The 20112-nt window shown below is 40.7% G+C and overlaps 1 protein-coding gene across 4 annotated transcripts in view; it reads right to left on the bottom strand.

Annotated features, from left to right (window-relative positions):
* The window catches only part of LOC136610961 (cytosolic carboxypeptidase 2-like), a 120427-nt gene that overhangs the window by 84767 nt on the left and 15548 nt on the right, over positions 1-20112 (bottom strand). The gene's annotated exons all lie outside the window — the stretch shown is intronic.

Here is a 20112-nt window from a genome sequence, read left to right as displayed (position 1 = left end):
GTGGTAACCCCATCTCTAACATGGACCCATTGTAGTCAATGGACTCTATTGACTCTATCACGCAGGCAAACATTGTGCACATAATACACTATGCCAGCACGCCCGTGTGAACGAGCCCTTACTATACAATTTTAATTGGCCCTATGGAGGCAATGATAAGGTGGATGTGGCCCTCGGAAACACCACTGATCTAGTTCCAACCATCCATCTCATACCCATCCTCCTCTCACATCTGATAGCTACCTATTGTATCTAATGTCTACGATGTCCATTCATATATCTCCTATCTCTCTCGCTGTCTCATATCCAATATACATCCGTTTATCTCAAATTTCATGTCTATCTACGTCATATCCACCCACCCGTCATCTATCTATATCACCATCTCATAGGCATCCATCATCTCTTACATTAATCTATGTGATATCTATCTACTTTATATCTATGCATCCAATATCTATTCATCTCATATATCTCACGGTGTTAGTGTAGTATGTCTCCTCCAGAAGTATGGGTTGGCCGGGGTCACCTAGAGGTAACGCTGAGGTCACGCCTCAAGCTGGCAAAAAAGCACCCGATCGGCCAGAGACATACTATACTAGTACCGCTCAGTGCTAGTAGGCGGCTCCCAACCCTCCTCCTTATACCAACCGATGGGGGAGTGTCAACCCTGCACATCCTGACCGGTGCCGAAGGGTCAGCCCTTCAGTCCGGCACCAGTCTGGAGGAGTGTCTGGAGAGAGTTTCCTGGCTGCAGTAATCCCAGAGCTCAGTGTCACCCTTGTATTCTGACTGGTGCCAGAGTGTCAGCCATCCAGTCCGGCACCGGTCAGTCAGGAGGAGTGTCCAGAGGGAGCTTCCTGGCTGTAGTCATGCCGGAGCCGGGAGCCGCCTACTAGTACTGAGCGGTACTAGTGTAGTGTGTCTCTGGCCAATCGGGGTTTTTTTTGTCAGCTTGGGGCGTGACCTGGGTGTTACCTCTAAGTGAGCTCGACTAACCCATTCTTCCGGTAGAGACATACAACATACACCAATACCCCATCTCACATCTATCTCATCATTATCTATCTGATATCTCATCATCTTATATGCATGCTTCTCCTCACATCTGATATCTACCTGTTATCCATCTAATATCTCTGATATCCATTTATATATCTAATTTCTATCTCTCTCACAGTCATCCATCTGTTTATCTCAAACCTCATGTCTACCTACCTCATATCCACCCACCCAACAATGTATCTATCCATTTCGTATCTCATGCCCATCTATCCATCTCACACCTATCTCTCATATCTCACCATCTCCTCTTACATCAATCTATACACTTACCTATCTCATATCTACCTACCTCATATCTATTATATAGCTATTAATCTGTCTTCATAAGTCTGCTGTCTGCTTTAGACAACCACTTTGAGAAGGGCTAAAACAGAGGATGGGATCTTACTGCCAGACCCCCTAGGGGCAGTTATTGTAATAGCTGCCCTGGAGGGCCCGACTGGAAGAAATTAAACATGGGTGGGGGCGGCCTTTTCATTCCAGGACCCCCCCCCCCCGTTCATTTTGTGACAGTAGATCCTACCAATATGCCTTTAGTGTTAGTCCTTGGAATACCCCTTTAATTTGCTGTGAAGGACTTTAAATGTAAAGCAGCCGCTAGTTCTCCATTGAGGAGTTGAAGCGCATCGCCCGTTCTCCCCCCTCTCAGCCGCGGTTTACAGGTAAGTACACTCCTTTATGCTATCAGCATACGCTCCCCATAGTCAGCGGTCCCCCAACCTGGGACTAGATGAGTGCTGGGGTCAGGCAGCCCCTGAAAGCAGACACATTTGTATCGTATGTACATTGCTGCTTTAAAGTGTCCCTATTCTACGCAGCGGCGTGACTGCGAACAATATACAATACCACCATACGTAGATGTAGCCGGGGGAGGGGTTTAATTACCATTTTAAGTGAATTCGGTAATTTTTTCTCACGTCTCTGGGACCTTTGTTTCTGTCGCCCACAAAATGCATTTCATAGAAAAAAAAGCAATTACGGGAAAATCACAGTCATTTTCTATCCCTTTGTGATAATCCATTTTAATTACCGCCACATAATGTCTATTAGTTTGTGGCTGCGCACTTGGAAGACTCCGGCGCGTTCCGTACGGAACAGGTGTCTGCTCACCCCGCGGCTCCATCAATAATGGAGATGCACATGTAATCAGCCGAGCGCCGATACCGGGACTCAAAGCCCGGCCACCCTTAGCAGAGCTCGCGGTCAGGCCGCCGATTCCCCGCAGCACGCCGCTCCCTTAGATCTCCACCTAATTGATAGTCCGTGAGGATATAATGTTATCGCTGTCAGAGCCATTGAAATGCAACGCCTACGCCGAGACAAATAAATCACCCCGTCCTTTACCGGAGAGGCAAATGAGCGCTACATTACAGACCGGAGACGACCATTAATCACCGCGCCAAACAATAAATAAGACCGCCGCATCCATCAATCTCTGCTGCCATCATATGTATATGTATGTATATATATATATTAGACAACGCGGCTGCAGGACGGCGTTACACGTCAGACAAAATGCGCACACTGAAAAAAATGTTTGCTTTTTGCCGCCCGGAGTCGGGCCTTTCTGTTAAATACAATGGCGCTGCCACTGGTGGCCTGCTGTCATGGCCCAGCCGTGCTTAGGAACGGTGCGATCGGACGTGTTAGTTGGAACACCAGCACTGTGTTTGGCTGCTTCGTACTGTGCAGTGTCCGATTGTCAGAACGATTCCTGACGTCCTCCTCCGACCCCTTCTGGCGGCCAGCTGTTTGCATCCACAGGACCCCATTGCATCACATCATTCCCAGTATACTCTCCACACTGTTACTTGAGAAAACCCCCCGCGGTCGGCAGTGAGACCCCGCTAGTCCAGCACCGATGACCTCGTTGGAAGTCGCTCCGATCGCTGGATCTTCCATCTAATGTGGATTCACACTGAAACTGATCCGCGGAAAACTTATCACGTGATTTTATGCTCCGGGGTCACCGGGAGGATTACCGTACAGGGGAGCGCCAATCATGTGAGGGCTGGGAATCTTATAATCGATTGGGGGATCTAATAAAGTGACCGAAAGGGGTCAAAGGAGGATGTCAAGAATCGTTCTGAAGACCAGGAACTGCACTGTCCAGGCTCCCTCACACAGGTGGGTGTTGTCCGTGTATTAGGCGCGTATGCTTCACATGTATATCACACAGTGCTAAAAGACTATTGATTTACATTGCGTCATTCAGACCTGTATTTTTCTTGCACACGCATTACAGACGTGAGAAATAATACAGCGTGTCTTCCACATGTAATACACCCGTTATAGGCTGTGGGTGCATAAAATACACGCTACATGCTGCGCTCTATGTATTCCGTAAAAAAAACAAAAAAAAACCACGTATAAGGGCTCCCACCCACTAGCGTTTTTTTACTGCGAAATTCGCAGCGGTTTTTTTTTTCTGCAGTGGTCTTTGGGCTATGGGAGTTGTAAAGCTAAAATCGCGATTGCGCAAAATCGCGATTTCACGGTAAATCGCGATTTTGCGCGATCGTGATTTTGCGTGATCGCGATTTTAGCTTTACAAGTCCCATAGACCCCCTGTAGAAAAAAAAACGTGCGAATTTCGCAGTGAAAAAAAACGCTAGTGGGTGGGAGCCCTAATACGGAGATAAAATACGCCTGAGTGAGCCTTCAAGGACATGAAGAGAAATACGACGCCGGAGCTCCAATTAATGAATCTGAACTCGCCGTTCCTCCGCACGGATGGTATAACAGCAGACGACCAGTTCCAGCGCCATTGTGTCTAAGGGAAACAGAAAGACTCCAGCGGGCAAAAGAGCGCAAAACTTGTATCACTGAGCAGCGAGGAAACATCTCCTGGTCAGATGGGTCCACATTACTGTTGCTGATGGAAGGTCAGAATTTGGCACAAGCAGCATGAATCGCTGACCCCTTCCTGTCAGCCGATCAGAACATGTCAGCACCGCCATCTAATCTGCAGCAGCTATAAGAAGCTTCCTGTCCACAGGGGCCGATATTCCCGCAGAATGATTTCATCACTGAGTGGGATCTACCTCACCATGAATTGCTGCGGCTCTGAAGAGCTGCCCGACACCCCAAAAGACAGACAACACAGAATAAACCAACACGGTGCTTGCTGTAAGCCATGATTGAGGAGTCTGTCACCTCACCTCTATGTGATGCGGAGGGACGGCGGCTTTTATTGCCTTTTATGAAGCCTACAGGAGTGACGCTCCTACAGAGAGGGCTTTGTAAGCCTCGGCTCTTTTCCTCTAATTGTCCCTCAGTGGTGGAGCAGACTGTCCTACTTCTACACGTTGCCAACCTCTAATGCATGTCGAGTGGTTTTTGTGTTCTCGAAGTTGCCCAAAAATCTCTTTCTAAAGAGCGTCCCTGCGGGTCACTGGATGGATAATTGCCTCGGTGGCCATGTGGCTTCAGACAATGGATCAGACAGGCCAACATCTGAGGGCAGAGCGGACCTTTACTCTCCGAGGCTTGAAGCCTCCACCTAGGGGTTTGTTCCAGTTATAGACATGGAGGGAAGCCGGAGCTGACAGTCATTATATCCTGCTACAAAGTGTTGTATGATGTAAAGCAGCGAGGAGGAGCGGCGGCTATACAGGACGGCCCACAACAATGTGATGACTGAATATAGAACTGCCCGAAGAAGTCACCGACAGCTGCGAGCAACCCAGTAGGACGATCCGGACCGCAAGAACATTCACATGGCCTCATACAATCTACTGAGGAAGAAATAAAAAGGAAAAGTCCTCCCTGCACATAAGAGGCAGTATTATAGTAGTTATATTCTTGTACATAGGGGGCAGTATTATAGTAGTTATATTCTTGTACATAGGGGGCAGTATTATAGTAGTTATATTCTTGTACATAGGGGCAGTATTATAGTAGTTATATTCTTGTACATAGGAGGCAGTATTATAGTAGTTATATTCTTGTACATAGGAGCAGTATTATAGTAGTTATATTCTTGTACATCGGGGCAGTATTATAGTAGTTATATTCTTGTACATAGGAGGCAGTATTATAGTAGTTATATTCTTGTACATAGGGGGCAGTATTATAGTAGTTATATTCTTGTACATAGGGGGCAGTATTATAGTAGTTATATTCTTGTACATAGGGGCAGTATTATAGTAGTTATATTCTTGTACATAGGAGGCAGTATTATAGTAGTTATATTCTTGTACATAGGAGGCAGTATTATAGTAGTTATATTCTTGTACATAGGGGGCAGTATTATAGTAGTTATATTCTTGTACATAGGGGGCAGTATTATAGTAGTTATATTCTTGTATATAGGAGGCAGTATTATAGTAGTTATATTCTTGTACATAGGGAGCAGTATTATAGTAGTTATATTCTTGTACACAGGGGGCAGTATTATAGTAGTTATATTCTTGTACATAGGGGCAGTATTATAGTAGTTATATTCTTGTACATAGGGAGCAGTATTATAGTAGTTATATTCTTGTATATAGGGGGCAGTATTATAGTAATTATATTCTTGTACATAGGAGCAGTATTATAGTAGTTATATTCTTGTACATAGGAGCAGTATTATAGTAGTTATATTCTTGTACATAGGGGGCAGTATTATAGTAGTTATATTCTTGCACATAGGGGGCAGTATTATAGTAGTTATATTCTTGTATATAGAGGGCAGTATTATAGTAGTTATATTCTTGTACATAGGGGGCAGTATTATAGTAGTTATATTCTTGTACATAGGGGGCAGTATTATAGTAGTTATATTCTTGTACATAGGGAGCAGTATTATAGTAGTTATATTCTTGTACATAGGGGGCAGTATTATAGTAGTTATATTCTTGTACATAGTGGGCAGTATTATAGTAGTTATATTCTTGTACATAGGAGGCAGTATTATAGTAGTTATATTCTTGTACATAGGGTGCAGTATTATAGTAGTTATATTCTTGTATATATGGAGCAGTATTATAGTAGTTATATTCTTGTACATAGGGGGCAGTATTATAGTAGTTATATTCTTGTATATAGGGAGCAGTATTATAGTAGTTATATTCTTGTACATAGGGGGCAGTATTATAGTAGTTATATTCTTGTACATAGGGGCCAGTATTATAGTAGTTATATTCTTGTACATAGGGGGCAGTATTATAGTAGTTATATTCTTGTACATAGGGGGCAGTATTATAGTAGTTATATTCTTGTACATAGTAGTAGTATTATAGTAGTTATATTCTTGTACATAGGGGGCAGTATTATAGTAGTTATATTCTTGTACATAGGGGGCGGTATTATAGTAGTTATATTCTTGTACATAGGGGCAGTATTATAGTAGTTATATTCTTGTACATAGGAGGCAGTATTATAGTAGTTATATTCTTGTACATAGGAGCAGTATTATAGTAGTTATATTCTTGTACATCGGGGCAGTATTATAGTAGTTATATTCTTGTACATAGGAGGCAGTATTATAGTAGTTATATTCTTGTACATAGGGGGCAGTATTATAGTAGTTATATTCTTGTACATAGGGGGCAGTATTATAGTAGTTATATTCTTGTACATAGGGGCAGTATTATAGTAGTTATATTCTTGTACATAGGAGGCAGTATTATAGTAGTTATATTCTTGTACATAGGAGGCAGTATTATAGTAGTTATATTCTTGTACATAGGGGGCAGTATTATAGTAGTTATATTCTTGTACATAGGGGGCAGTATTATAGTAGTTATATTCTTGTATATAGGAGGCAGTATTATAGTAGTTATATTCTTGTACATAGGGAGCAGTATTATAGTAGTTATATTCTTGTACACAGGGGGCAGTATTATAGTAGTTATATTCTTGTACATAGGGGCAGTATTATAGTAGTTATATTCTTGTACATAGGGAGCAGTATTATAGTAGTTATATTCTTGTATATAGGGGGCAGTATTATAGTAATTATATTCTTGTACATAGGAGCAGTATTATAGTAGTTATATTCTTGTACATAGGAGCAGTATTATAGTAGTTATATTCTTGTACATAGGGGGCAGTATTATAGTAGTTATATTCTTGCACATAGGGGGCAGTATTATAGTAGTTATATTCTTGTATATAGAGGGCAGTATTATAGTAGTTATATTCTTGTACATAGGGGGCAGTATTATAGTAGTTATATTCTTGTACATAGGGGGCAGTATTATAGTAGTTATATTCTTGTACATAGGGAGCAGTATTATAGTAGTTATATTCTTGTACATAGGGGGCAGTATTATAGTAGTTATATTCTTGTACATAGTGGGCAGTATTATAGTAGTTATATTCTTGTACATAGGAGGCAGTATTATAGTAGTTATATTCTTGTACATAGGGTGCAGTATTATAGTAGTTATATTCTTGTATATATGGAGCAGTATTATAGTAGTTATATTCTTGTACATAGGGGGCAGTATTATAGTAGTTATATTCTTGTATATAGGGAGCAGTATTATAGTAGTTATATTCTTGTACATAGGGGGCAGTATTATAGTAGTTATATTCTTGTACATAGGGGCCAGTATTATAGTAGTTATATTCTTGTACATAGGGGGCAGTATTATAGTAGTTATATTCTTGTACATAGGGGGCAGTATTATAGTAGTTATATTCTTGTACATAGTAGTAGTATTATAGTAGTTATATTCTTGTACATAGGGGGCAGTATTATAGTAGTTATATTCTTGTACATAAGGGGCAGTATTATATTAGTTATATTCTTGTATATAGGAGGCAGTATTATAGTAGTTATATTCTTGTACATAGGGGGCAGTATAATAGTAGTTATATTCTTGTACATGGGGGGCAGTATTATAGTAGTTATATTATTGTACATAGAGGGCAGTATTATAGTAGTTATATTCTTGTACATAGGGGGCAGTATTATAGTAGTTATATTCTTGTACATAGGCGGCAGTATTATAGTAGTTATATTCTTGTACATAGGGGGCAGTATTATCGTAGATATATTCTTGTACATAGGGAGCAGTATTATAGTAGTTATATTCTTGTACATAGGAGGCAGTATTATAGTAGTTATATTCCTGTACATAGGGGGCAGTATTATAATAGTTATATTCTTGTACATAGGGAGCAGTATTATAGTAGTTATATTCTTGTACATAGGGAGCAGTATTATAGGAGTTATATTCTTGTACATAGGAGGCAGTATTATAGTAGTTATATTCTTGTACATAGAGGCAGTATTATAGTAGTTATATTCTTGTACATAGGGGCAGTATTATAGTAGTTATATTCTTGTATATAGAGGCAGTATTATAGTAGTTATATTCTTGTACATAGGGGGCAGTATTATAGTAGTTATATTCTTGTACATAGGAGGCAGCATTATAGTAGTTATATTCTTGTACATAGGGGGCAGTATTATAGTAGTTATATTCTTGTACATAGGGGGCAGTATAATAGTAGTTATATTCTTGTACATAGGGGGCAGTATTATAGTAGTTATATTCTTGTACATAGGAGCAGTATTATAGTAGTTATATTCTTGTACATAGGGGGCAGTATTATAGTAGTTATATTCTTGTACATAGGGGGCAGTATTATAGTAGTTATATTCTTGTACATAGGGGCAGTATTATAGTAGTTATATTCTTGTACATAGGGAGCAGTATTATAGTAGTTATATTCTTGTACATAGGGAGCAGTATTATAGTAGTTATATTCTTGTATATAGAGGGCAGTATTATAGTAGTTATATTCTTGTACATAGGGGGCAGTATTATAGTAGTTATATTCTTGTACATAGGGGGCAGTATTATAGTAGTTATATTCTTGTACATAGGAGGCAGTATTATAGTAGTTATATTCTTGTACATAGGGTGCAGTATTATAGTAGTTATATTCTTGTATATATGGAGCAGTATTATAGTAGTTATATTCTTGTACATAGGGGGCAGTATTATAGTAGTTATATTCTTGTATATAGGGAGCAGTATTATAGTAGTTATATTCTTGTACATAGGGGGCAGTATTATAGTAGTTATATTCTTGTACATAGTAGTAGTATTATAGTAGTTATATTCTTGTACATAGGGGGCAGTATTATAGTAGTTATATTCTTGTACATAAGGGGCAGTATTATATTAGTTATATTCTTGTATATAGGAGGCAGTATTATAGTAGTTATATTCTTGTACATAGGGGGCAGTATAATAGTAGTTATATTCTTGTACATGGGGGGCAGTATTATAGTAGTTATATTATTGTACATAGAGGGCAGTATTATAGTAGTTATATTCTTGTACATAGGGGGCAGTATTATAGTAGTTATATTCTTGTACATAGGCGGCAGTATTATAGTAGTTATATTCTTGTACATAGGGGGCAGTATTATCGTAGATATATTCTTGTACATAGGGAGCAGTATTATAGTAGTTATATTCTTGTACATAGGAGGCAGTATTATAGTAGTTATATTCCTGTACATAGGGGGCAGTATTATAGTAGTTATATTCTTGTACATAGGGAGCAGTATTATAGTAGTTATATTCTTGTACATAGGGAGCAGTATTATAGTAGTTATATTCTTGTACATAGGAGGCAGTATTATAGTAGTTATATTCTTGTACATAGAGGCAGTATTATAGTAGTTATATTCTTGTACATAGGGGCAGTATTATAGTAGTTATATTCTTGTATATAGAGGCAGTATTATAGTAGTTATATTCTTGTACATAGGAGGCAGTATTATAGTAGTTATATTCTTGTACATAGGGGGCAGTATTATAGTAGTTATATTCTTGTACATAGGAGGCAGCATTATAGTAGTTATATTCTTGTATATAGGAGGCAGTATTATAGTAGTTATATTCTTGTACATAGGGGGCAGTATAATAGTAGTTATATTCTTGTACATAGGGGGCAGTATTATAGTAGTTATATTCTTGTACATAGGCGGCAGTATTATAGTAGTTATATTCTTGTACATAGGGGGCAGTATTATCGTAGATATATTCTTGTACATAGGGAGCAGTATTATAGTAGTTATATTCTTGTACATAGGAGGCAGTATTATAGTAGTTATATTCCTGTACATAGGGGGCAGTATTATAGTAGTTATATTCTTGTACATAGGGAGCAGTATTATAGTAGTTATATTCTTGTACATAGGGAGCAGTATTATAGTAGTTATATTCTTGTACATAGGAGGCAGTATTATAGTAGTTATATTCTTGTACATAGAGGCAGTATTATAGTAGTTATATTCTTGTACATAGGGGCAGTATTATAGTAGTTATATTCTTGTATATAGAGGCAGTATTATAGTAGTTATATTCTTGTACATAGGGGGCAGTATTATAGTAGTTATATTCTTGTACATAGGAGGCAGCATTATAGTAGTTATATTCTTGTATATAGGAGGCAGTATTATAGTAGTTATATTCTTGTACATAGGGGGCAGTATAATAGTAGTTATATTCTTGTACATAGGGGGCAGTATTATAGTAGTTATATTCTTGTACATAGGAGCAGTATTATAGTAGTTATATTCTTGTACATAGGGGGCAGTATTATAGTAGTTATATTGTTGTACATAGGGGGCAGTATTATAGTAGTTATATTCTTGTACATAGGGGCAGTATTATAGTAGTTATATTCTTGTACATAGGGGGCAGTATTGTAGTAGTTATATTCTTGTACATGGGGGCAGTATTATAGTAGTTATATTCTTGTACATAGGAGGCAGTATTATAGTAGTTATATTCTTGTACATAGGGGGCAGTATTATAGTAGTTATATTCTTGTACATGGGGGCAGTATTATAGTAGTTATATTCATGTACATAGGGGGCAGTATTATAGTGGTTATATTCTTGTACATAGGGGGCAGTATTATAGTAGTTATATTCTTGTACATAGGGGGCAGTATTATAGTAGTTATAATCTTGTACATAGGGGGCAGTATTATAGTAGTTATATTCTTCTACATAGGGAGCAGTATTATAGTAGTTATATTCTTGTACATAGGAGCAGTATTATAGCAGTTATATTCTTGTACATAGGGGGCAGTATTATAGCAGTTATATTCTTGTACATAGGAGCAGTATTATAGCAGTTATATTCTTGTACATAGGGGGGCAGTATTATAGTAGTTATATTCTTGTACATAGGGGACAGTATTATAGTAGTTATATTCTTGTACATAGGGGCAGTATTATAGTAGTTATATTCTTGTACATAGGGGGCAGTATTATAGTAGTTATATTCTTGTACATAGGGGGCAGTGTTATAGTAGTTATATTCTTGTACATAGGAGGCAGTATTATAGTAGTTATATTCTTGTACATAGGGAGCAGTATTATAGCAGTTATATTCTTGTACATAGGGGACAGTATTATAGTAGTTATATTCTTGTACATCGGAGCAGTATTATAGTAGTTATATTCTTGTACATAGGGGGGCAGTATTATAGTAGTTATATTCTTGTACATAGGGGACAGTATTATAGTAGTTATATTCTTGTACATAGGGGCAGTATTATAGTAGTTATATTCTTGTACATAGGGGGCAGTATTATAGTAGTTATATTCTTCTACATAGGAGGCAGTATTATAGTAGTTATATTGTACATAGGGGGCAGTATTACAGTAGTTATATTCTTGTACATAGGGGGCAGTATTATAGTAGTTATATTCTTGTACATAGGGGGCAGTATTATAGTAGTTATATTCTTGTACATAGGGGCAGTATTATAGTAGTTATATTCTTGTACATAGGAGGAAGTATTATAGTAGTTATATTCTTGTACATAGGGGGCAGTATTATAGTAGTTATATTCTTCTACATAGGAGGCAGTATTATAGTAGTTATATTGTACATAGGGGGCAGTATTACAGTAGTTATATTATTGTACATAGGGGGGAGTATTATAGTAGTTATATTCTTGTACATAGGGAGCAGTGTTATAGTAGTTATATTCTTGTACATAGGGGGCAGTATTACAGTAGTTATATTATTGTACATAGGGGGGAGTATTATAGTAGTTATATTCTTGTACATAGGAGGCAGTATTATAGTAGTTATATTCTTGTACATAGAGGCAGTATTATAGTAGTTATATTCTTGTACATAGGGGCAGTATTATAGTAGTTATATTCTTGTATATAGAGGCAGTATTATAGTAGTTATATTCTTGTACATAGGAGGCAGTATTATAGTAGTTATATTCTTGTACATAGGGGGCAGTATTATAGTAGTTATATTCTTGTACATAGGAGGCAGCATTATAGTAGTTATATTCTTGTATATAGGAGGCAGTATTATAGTAGTTATATTCTTGTACATAGGGGGCAGTATAATAGTAGTTATATTCTTGTACATAGGGGGCAGTATTATAGTAGTTATATTCTTGTACATAGGCGGCAGTATTATAGTAGTTATATTCTTGTACATAGGGGGCAGTATTATCGTAGATATATTCTTGTACATAGGGAGCAGTATTATAGTAGTTATATTCTTGTACATAGGAGGCAGTATTATAGTAGTTATATTCCTGTACATAGGGGGCAGTATTATAGTAGTTATATTCTTGTACATAGGGAGCAGTATTATAGTAGTTATATTCTTGTACATAGGGAGCAGTATTATAGTAGTTATATTCTTGTACATAGGAGGCAGTATTATAGTAGTTATATTCTTGTACATAGAGGCAGTATTATAGTAGTTATATTCTTGTACATAGGGGCAGTATTATAGTAGTTATATTCTTGTATATAGAGGCAGTATTATAGTAGTTATATTCTTGTACATAGGGGGCAGTATTATAGTAGTTATATTCTTGTACATAGGAGGCAGCATTATAGTAGTTATATTCTTGTATATAGGAGGCAGTATTATAGTAGTTATATTCTTGTACATAGGGGGCAGTATAATAGTAGTTATATTCTTGTACATAGGGGGCAGTATTATAGTAGTTATATTCTTGTACATAGGAGCAGTATTATAGTAGTTATATTCTTGTACATAGGGGGCAGTATTATAGTAGTTATATTGTTGTACATAGGGGGCAGTATTATAGTAGTTATATTCTTGTACATAGGGGCAGTATTATAGTAGTTATATTCTTGTACATAGGGGGCAGTATTGTAGTAGTTATATTCTTGTACATGGGGGCAGTATTATAGTAGTTATATTCTTGTACATAGGAGGCAGTATTATAGTAGTTATATTCTTGTACATAGGGGGCAGTATTATAGTAGTTATATTCTTGTACATGGGGGCAGTATTATAGTAGTTATATTCATGTACATAGGGGGCAGTATTATAGTGGTTATATTCTTGTACATAGGGGGCAGTATTATAGTAGTTATATTCTTGTACATAGGGGGCAGTATTATAGTAGTTATATTCTTGTACATAGGGGGCAGTATTATAGTAGTTATATTCTTCTACATAGGGAGCAGTATTATAGTAGTTATATTCTTGTACATAGGAGCAGTATTATAGCAGTTATATTCTTGTACATAGGGGGCAGTATTATAGCAGTTATATTCTTGTACATAGGAGCAGTATTATAGCAGTTATATTCTTGTACATAGGGGGGCAGTATTATAGTAGTTATATTCTTGTACATAGGGGACAGTATTATAGTAGTTATATTCTTGTACATAGGGGCAGTATTATAGTAGTTATATTCTTGTACATAGGGGGCAGTATTATAGTAGTTATATTCTTGTACATAGGGGGCAGTGTTATAGTAGTTATATTCTTGTACATAGGAGGCAGTATTATAGTAGTTATATTCTTGTACATAGGGAGCAGTATTATAGCAGTTATATTCTTGTACATAGGGGACAGTATTATAGTAGTTATATTCTTGTACATCGGAGCAGTATTATAGTAGTTATATTCTTGTACATAGGGGGGCAGTATTATAGTAGTTATATTCTTGTACATAGGGGACAGTATTATAGTAGTTATATTCTTGTACATAGGGGCAGTATTATAGTAGTTATATTCTTGTACATAGGGGGCAGTATTATAGTAGTTATATTCTTCTACATAGGAGGCAGTATTATAGTAGTTATATTGTACATAGGGGGCAGTATTACAGTAGTTATATTCTTGTACATAGGGGGCAGTATTATAGTAGTTATATTCTTGTACATAGGGGGCAGTATTATAGTAGTTATATTCTTGTACATAGGGGCAGTATTATAGTAGTTATATTCTTGTACATAGGAGGAAGTATTATAGTAGTTATATTCTTGTACATAGGGGGCAGTATTATAGTAGTTATATTCTTCTACATAGGAGGCAGTATTATAGTAGTTATATTGTACATAGGGGGCAGTATTACAGTAGTTATATTATTGTACATAGGGGGGAGTATTATAGTAGTTATATTCTTGTACATAGGGAGCAGTGTTATAGTAGTTATATTCTTGTACATAGGGGGCAGTATTACAGTAGTTATATTATTGTACATAGGGGGGAGTATTATAGTAGTTATATTCTTCTACATAGGAGGCAGTATTATAGTAGTTATATTGTACATAGGGAGCAGTATTATAGTAGTTATATTCTTGTACATAGGGGGCAGTATTATAGTTATATTCTTGTACATAGGGGCAGTATTATAATACCTTAGGACTGTGCAACGTATCTGATCATTTCCAGCAGTATTTGCCGTTCTTACACACGCCTTGTAAGCTACTTATCAGAGAACTCTCTCCTAGACCCCCTACAGTCTGGCTTCCGACCTCAACACTCGACAGAAACTGCCCTTACTAGGGTATCCAATGACCTACTGACAGCCAAATCGAGGGGCGATTACTCCCTACTGATCCTCCTCGACCTTTCTGCAGCATTTGACACTGTTGACCACAAACTCCTCCTCAGTATGCTACGCTCCATTGGCCTAAAGGACACTGCCCTCTCCTGGTTTTCCTCCTACCTCTCTGACCGCTCTTTCAGTGTCTCCTTTGCTGGCTCTACCTCCCCTCCTCTTCCCCTTGCTGTTGGGGTCCCCCAGGGCTCGGTCCTCGGCCCCCTCCTTTTCTCTATCTACACAGCCCCAATTGGACAAACCATCAGGAGATTTGGCCTCCAATACCACCTGTACGCTGATGACACCCAGCTATACACCTCTGCCCGTGACATCTCTGCACCCTTCCTCCAAAACATCACTAACTGTCTGTCCGCTGTCTCTAACACCATGTCCTCTCTCTACCTAAAACTAAACCTCTCTAAAACTGACCTGCTGGTATTTCCACCCTCCACTAACCGACCTCATCCTGACATCTCCATCTCAGTGTGTGGCACCATAACTCCCAGCACGCCCGCTGCCTTGGGGTCATATTTGACTCTGATCTCTCTTTTGCCCCCTACATCCAATCTCTGGCCCGAACATGTCAGCTGCACCTCAAGAACATCGCAAGAATCCGCTCTTTTCTCACTGTGGAGACGTTAAAACCGCTCACTGTTGCCCTCATCCACTCCCACCTCGATTATTACAACTCGTTGCTGATCGGCCTCCCCTGCACCAGACTCTACCCTCTCCAATCCATCCTGAATGCGGCAGCCAGGCTCATCTTCCTGTCCAGCCGCTACTTGGACGCCTCTGCCCTGTGCCGGTCACTGCGCTGGCTGCCCGTTAAATACAGAATTCAATTCAAACTCGCTACCTTCATCCACAAAGCCCTCCACAGTACAGCGCCCCCCTATATTGTATCCCTCATCCACAGCGCAGCGCCCCCTATATCGCCTCCCTCATCTCCATCCATCACCCAGCCTGGGCTCTCCACTCTGCTAACAAAACCAGACTGAGCGCCCCTTTCATTCGAACTTCTCATTCCCGCCTCCAAGACTTCTCCAGAGCAGCACCGGTCCTCTGGAACGCACTACCAAAGGCTACCCGAGCAATCCAGGACTCGCAGAACTTCAGGCGTGCTCTAAAAACGCACCTCTTCAGGGAGGCATACCGCATTCCCTAAACAAACCCCTCTGTACTCCGCCTGATAACATGCTCCCTGACCTACCGACTGCAATCCCTGCCAGCCATCATAAACCGCTCCTGCAGTCACACCGTTTCTGCCGTCACATGGCTAAATGTCTGACCATTGTCTATGTGTATAGCATCGCTCACTCTCCACCTCACCATACCGTGCACATCTCCACCCCGCCATACCGTGCACATCCCCACCCCACCATACCATGCACATCTCCACCCCGCCATACCGTGTACACCTCCACCCCACCATACCGTGCACATCTCCACCCCGCCATACTGTGCACATCTCCACCCCACCATACCATGCACATCTCCACCCCGCCATACCGTGTACACCTCCACCCCACCATACTGTGCACATCTCCACCCCGCCATACTGTGCACATCTCCACCCCGCCATACCGTGTACACCTCCACCCCACCATACCGTGCACATCTCCACCCCACCATACCGTGCACATCTCCACCCCGCCATACTGTGCACATCTCCACCCCACCATACCGTGCACATCTCCACCCCACCATACCGTGCACATCTCCACCTCGCCATACCGTGCACATCTCCAGCCCCTTTACCTTCTGTATCACCCCACTATTCGTAGTATGTAAGCTCGTTGGAGCAGGACCCGCACCCCTATTGTTTCCATCAACTGATTACTATGTAACCGTGGTTCTGTAATGTTTGTACTTCTGTCTTTCTGTATCCCCCGTCTATGTAAGCGCTGCGGAATATGTTGGCGCTATACAAACAAAGATTATTATTATTATTACCTAGTAGCAGGTACATTCAAGTAGTAAGCAATAAATGTGAGTATAGTATTTGTTACAAAGCTGTCTTAGTAGAAAATGAACATACTGGATTGTGGGTAACAATGTCCAGACTCTCTAGTAGCCAAACCAACTACTGCAAGCTGCATCCAGTCAGCGCTGGTAGGATATTCTGCAGGAGTCGCATGGTTGCTTTCATCTTGACGCTTCTGCCCTCAAGCTTGAATAGAACAGAAAGAGCCAGAGAAAATCAAGACGGCAAAAGCAGTAAAAAATAACTAACTAAAGCCCCTGTGCCCGGCCTGTCCATAGCTGATGCCTCACATTGCAGTAATGACTGCGGTCGGTCTGTTCCCGTGTGATCCATTTATGCATGCTGTGTTCTGGTCCGTGATGTCAGGGTGGTCGCGGCCGCAGCTTCACACAGTAATGTCCTTGGGTTTGTCACGAACGTTCACAGCACGGCACGCAGAGGATGCAGCTTCCTTACGGAGGGGCACATCAGGACAGGAGAGCCGCCGTGTGCGGCGCTCTTCCTCTTCTTCACAGATTGTTCGGGAAAGGGTCAAATGGGGAGAATGAATCTAAAACATTGGCGCTCGGAACACGCTGGGCCGCCTGCTCTGTACAACACGGACGCCATCACAAAACTAACGCTGCTAACTTAAAGACGCTGTCAGGTGTGAAGTTCATGTATTTAACCCTTTCTCAACATGTGCTGTACAAGTAGGATATATATCAGGTGTCATTATGCGGAGCGGGTTCAGGAGCGGAGCCCACTCCATACACGGCCGGTGTCAGCCATCTTTACCAGCCTACACGAGACGCCATCGGAGACAATGCCGATCTTGCCTGTTAACCCTTTAACTGCTATTGTTAATTCTGACAGCAGCATTAGAAAGACCCAATTGGGATTGTGATGGGCTGAATGGCCCCTTCCTGCAATGAGATCGCGGGGTGGGGGCGCATCCGGGTGCCATAGCACCCCCAGAGCTACCATGAGTGGTTGCCTACTAAGACATGCCTTAATAGGATGCCAGTCAGAATGCAGTATATTACAGCACTATAGTATTGCATTATACTGTATGAGCAATCAGAAATGGGGAGTGGAAAAAAGTAAAAACAAATAAAATCAAGTTTATTAGAAAAAGTTAATATTAAAAGTTTAAAAACCATCCATTTCCCAGCTGTTGCATCAAGAAATATAAAAAAAATTTAAATTGGTATCACTGTATCCATAAAAGTCCAGTTTATTAAAATGTTGCATTAACCAGGTTGTCCGGCTGTGCCAAGTGCATCTATATACTTCTGTAGGGTAATTGTAAAGCACTTCGTAATATACTGTGTGCTTTGTAAATGAGCCCCAACCCCCCCCCCCCCCCCCCATCCAGGTTTATCAAATCTGTTGTCCTTGGATACGACAAACACACCCGGCTCTCCTCTTCATTTGCTGCACAGTAGCGATTGTCAGGAACGCGGGTTTGCTCCGTTGTGCATGCGCAGTCCAGTCTATCCCTGGTTGCAGCTTCATCGTTGTCTGCCTGCTCCCGCTGACAGTCTGGAGCTGATTCCCATCCACAGCAGTGTATACCTGCCGACTGTCCCCAGCTGAACGCTAAGTGGGGGGTGTCACTATTACTACTAGGGGCAGTGTTTGCGGTCACTATTACTAGTGCTGCCGGGAGAGTGGGGCTGTCACTATTATTACCGGGGCAACTATTGGGGGTTACTATTACTACGGGGGCAACTGTTGGGGGTCTGTATTACTACCGGGGCAACCATTGGGAGTCACTATTACTACGGGGGCAACTGTTGGGGGTCACTATTACTACTGGGACAACTATTGGGAGTCACTATTACTACTGGGGCAATGTCCGGGGGTCCCTATTACTACTTCACAACTGTTTGGGGTCACTTTTACTACTGGGTCAACCATTGGGGGTCTGTATTACTACTGAGGCAACTATTGGGGGTCACTATTACTACTGGGACAACCATTGGGGGTGATTATTACTTCTGGGGATACTATTGGGGGTCACTATTACTAACGGGGCAACTATTGGGGGGGGGGTCTGTTTTACTAATGGAGCAACTATTGGAAGTCACAATTACTACTGGGGCAACTATTGGGGTCACCATTACTCTCAGGGCAACTATCATGTGTTGAACTGTCTGCTGAGCTGATGTATCTAAGCCGATCATGTGTGATACGTCTGCTGAGCGGCTGTATATAAACAGATCCTGTGTGATATATGTCTGCTGAGCAGATGTATCTAAGCCAATCATGTGTGATACATCTGCTCAGCTGACGCACCACACAGGATCTGCTTAGATGCATCTGCTCAGCAGACGTAAAACATAAGTCTGCTGAGCTGCTGTATCTAAGCAGATCCTATCTAAGCAGTTCATGTGCGATACGTCAGCTGAGCTGCTGTATCTAAGCAGATACTGTGTGATATACGTCTGCTGAGCAGATGTATCTAAGCCGATCATGTGTGATACATCTGCTCAGCTAATGTATCACATGATTGGATTATATACATCTGCTCAGCAGACGTATCACACCGGATCTGCTTAGATACATCTGCTGAGAAGACGCATCACACAAGATCTGCTTAAATACAGCAGCTCAGCAGATGTATCTAAGTTGATCATGTGTGATACGTCTGCTGAATCTAAGCAGATCCTGTGTGATACGCCTGCTGAGAAGCCGTATCTAAACAGATCATGTGTGATACATCTACTTAGCTGCAGTATCTAAGCAGATCCTCTGTGATACATCTGATCAGCAGATGTATCTAATCTGATACGTCAGCTGAGCAGACGTATCACACATGATCTGCTTAGATACAGCATCTTAGCAGATGTATCGCACCTGAATGGTTTAGATACACAGCCCAGCAGACAGTCACAGTGAAACTAAAATGGGTGGGAGGTAGGCAGGAGCTGGAGAACATCCAGAATGGGTGGGAGCAGGAGAAGGTTAGGGTGGGAGCCGGGCGGGGGCCAGGAGGTTAGGGTGGGAGATGGGCGGGGCCAGGAGACTGCTTGTGAGTTGGGGAGCGCGCACACAGAGGTCACCCTGCGTGGCGGTCCCAACTTGTCCAAAATAGTACGAGGGCAAAAAACAAGCCCCCCCCCCCCCCCCCCCCACAGCGGTATCACTGGGAAATAAAGGATTCAACTGAAAGTGGGGAGGAAAAAAAATTAAAACAAAGAGGGCTGCAGCAGGAAGGGTTAAAGGGGCTGTCTCGTCACAGCAAATCCCTTCAACATGGAAGCTGC

The sequence above is a fragment of the Eleutherodactylus coqui genome, chromosome 2, assembly GCF_035609145.1.
Source record: "Eleutherodactylus coqui strain aEleCoq1 chromosome 2, aEleCoq1.hap1, whole genome shotgun sequence".
NCBI lineage: Eukaryota > Metazoa > Chordata > Amphibia > Anura > Eleutherodactylidae > Eleutherodactylus > Eleutherodactylus coqui.
Note: the sequence above shows the minus strand (reverse complement) of the source record. Positions and strands in the feature narration are given on the sequence as shown.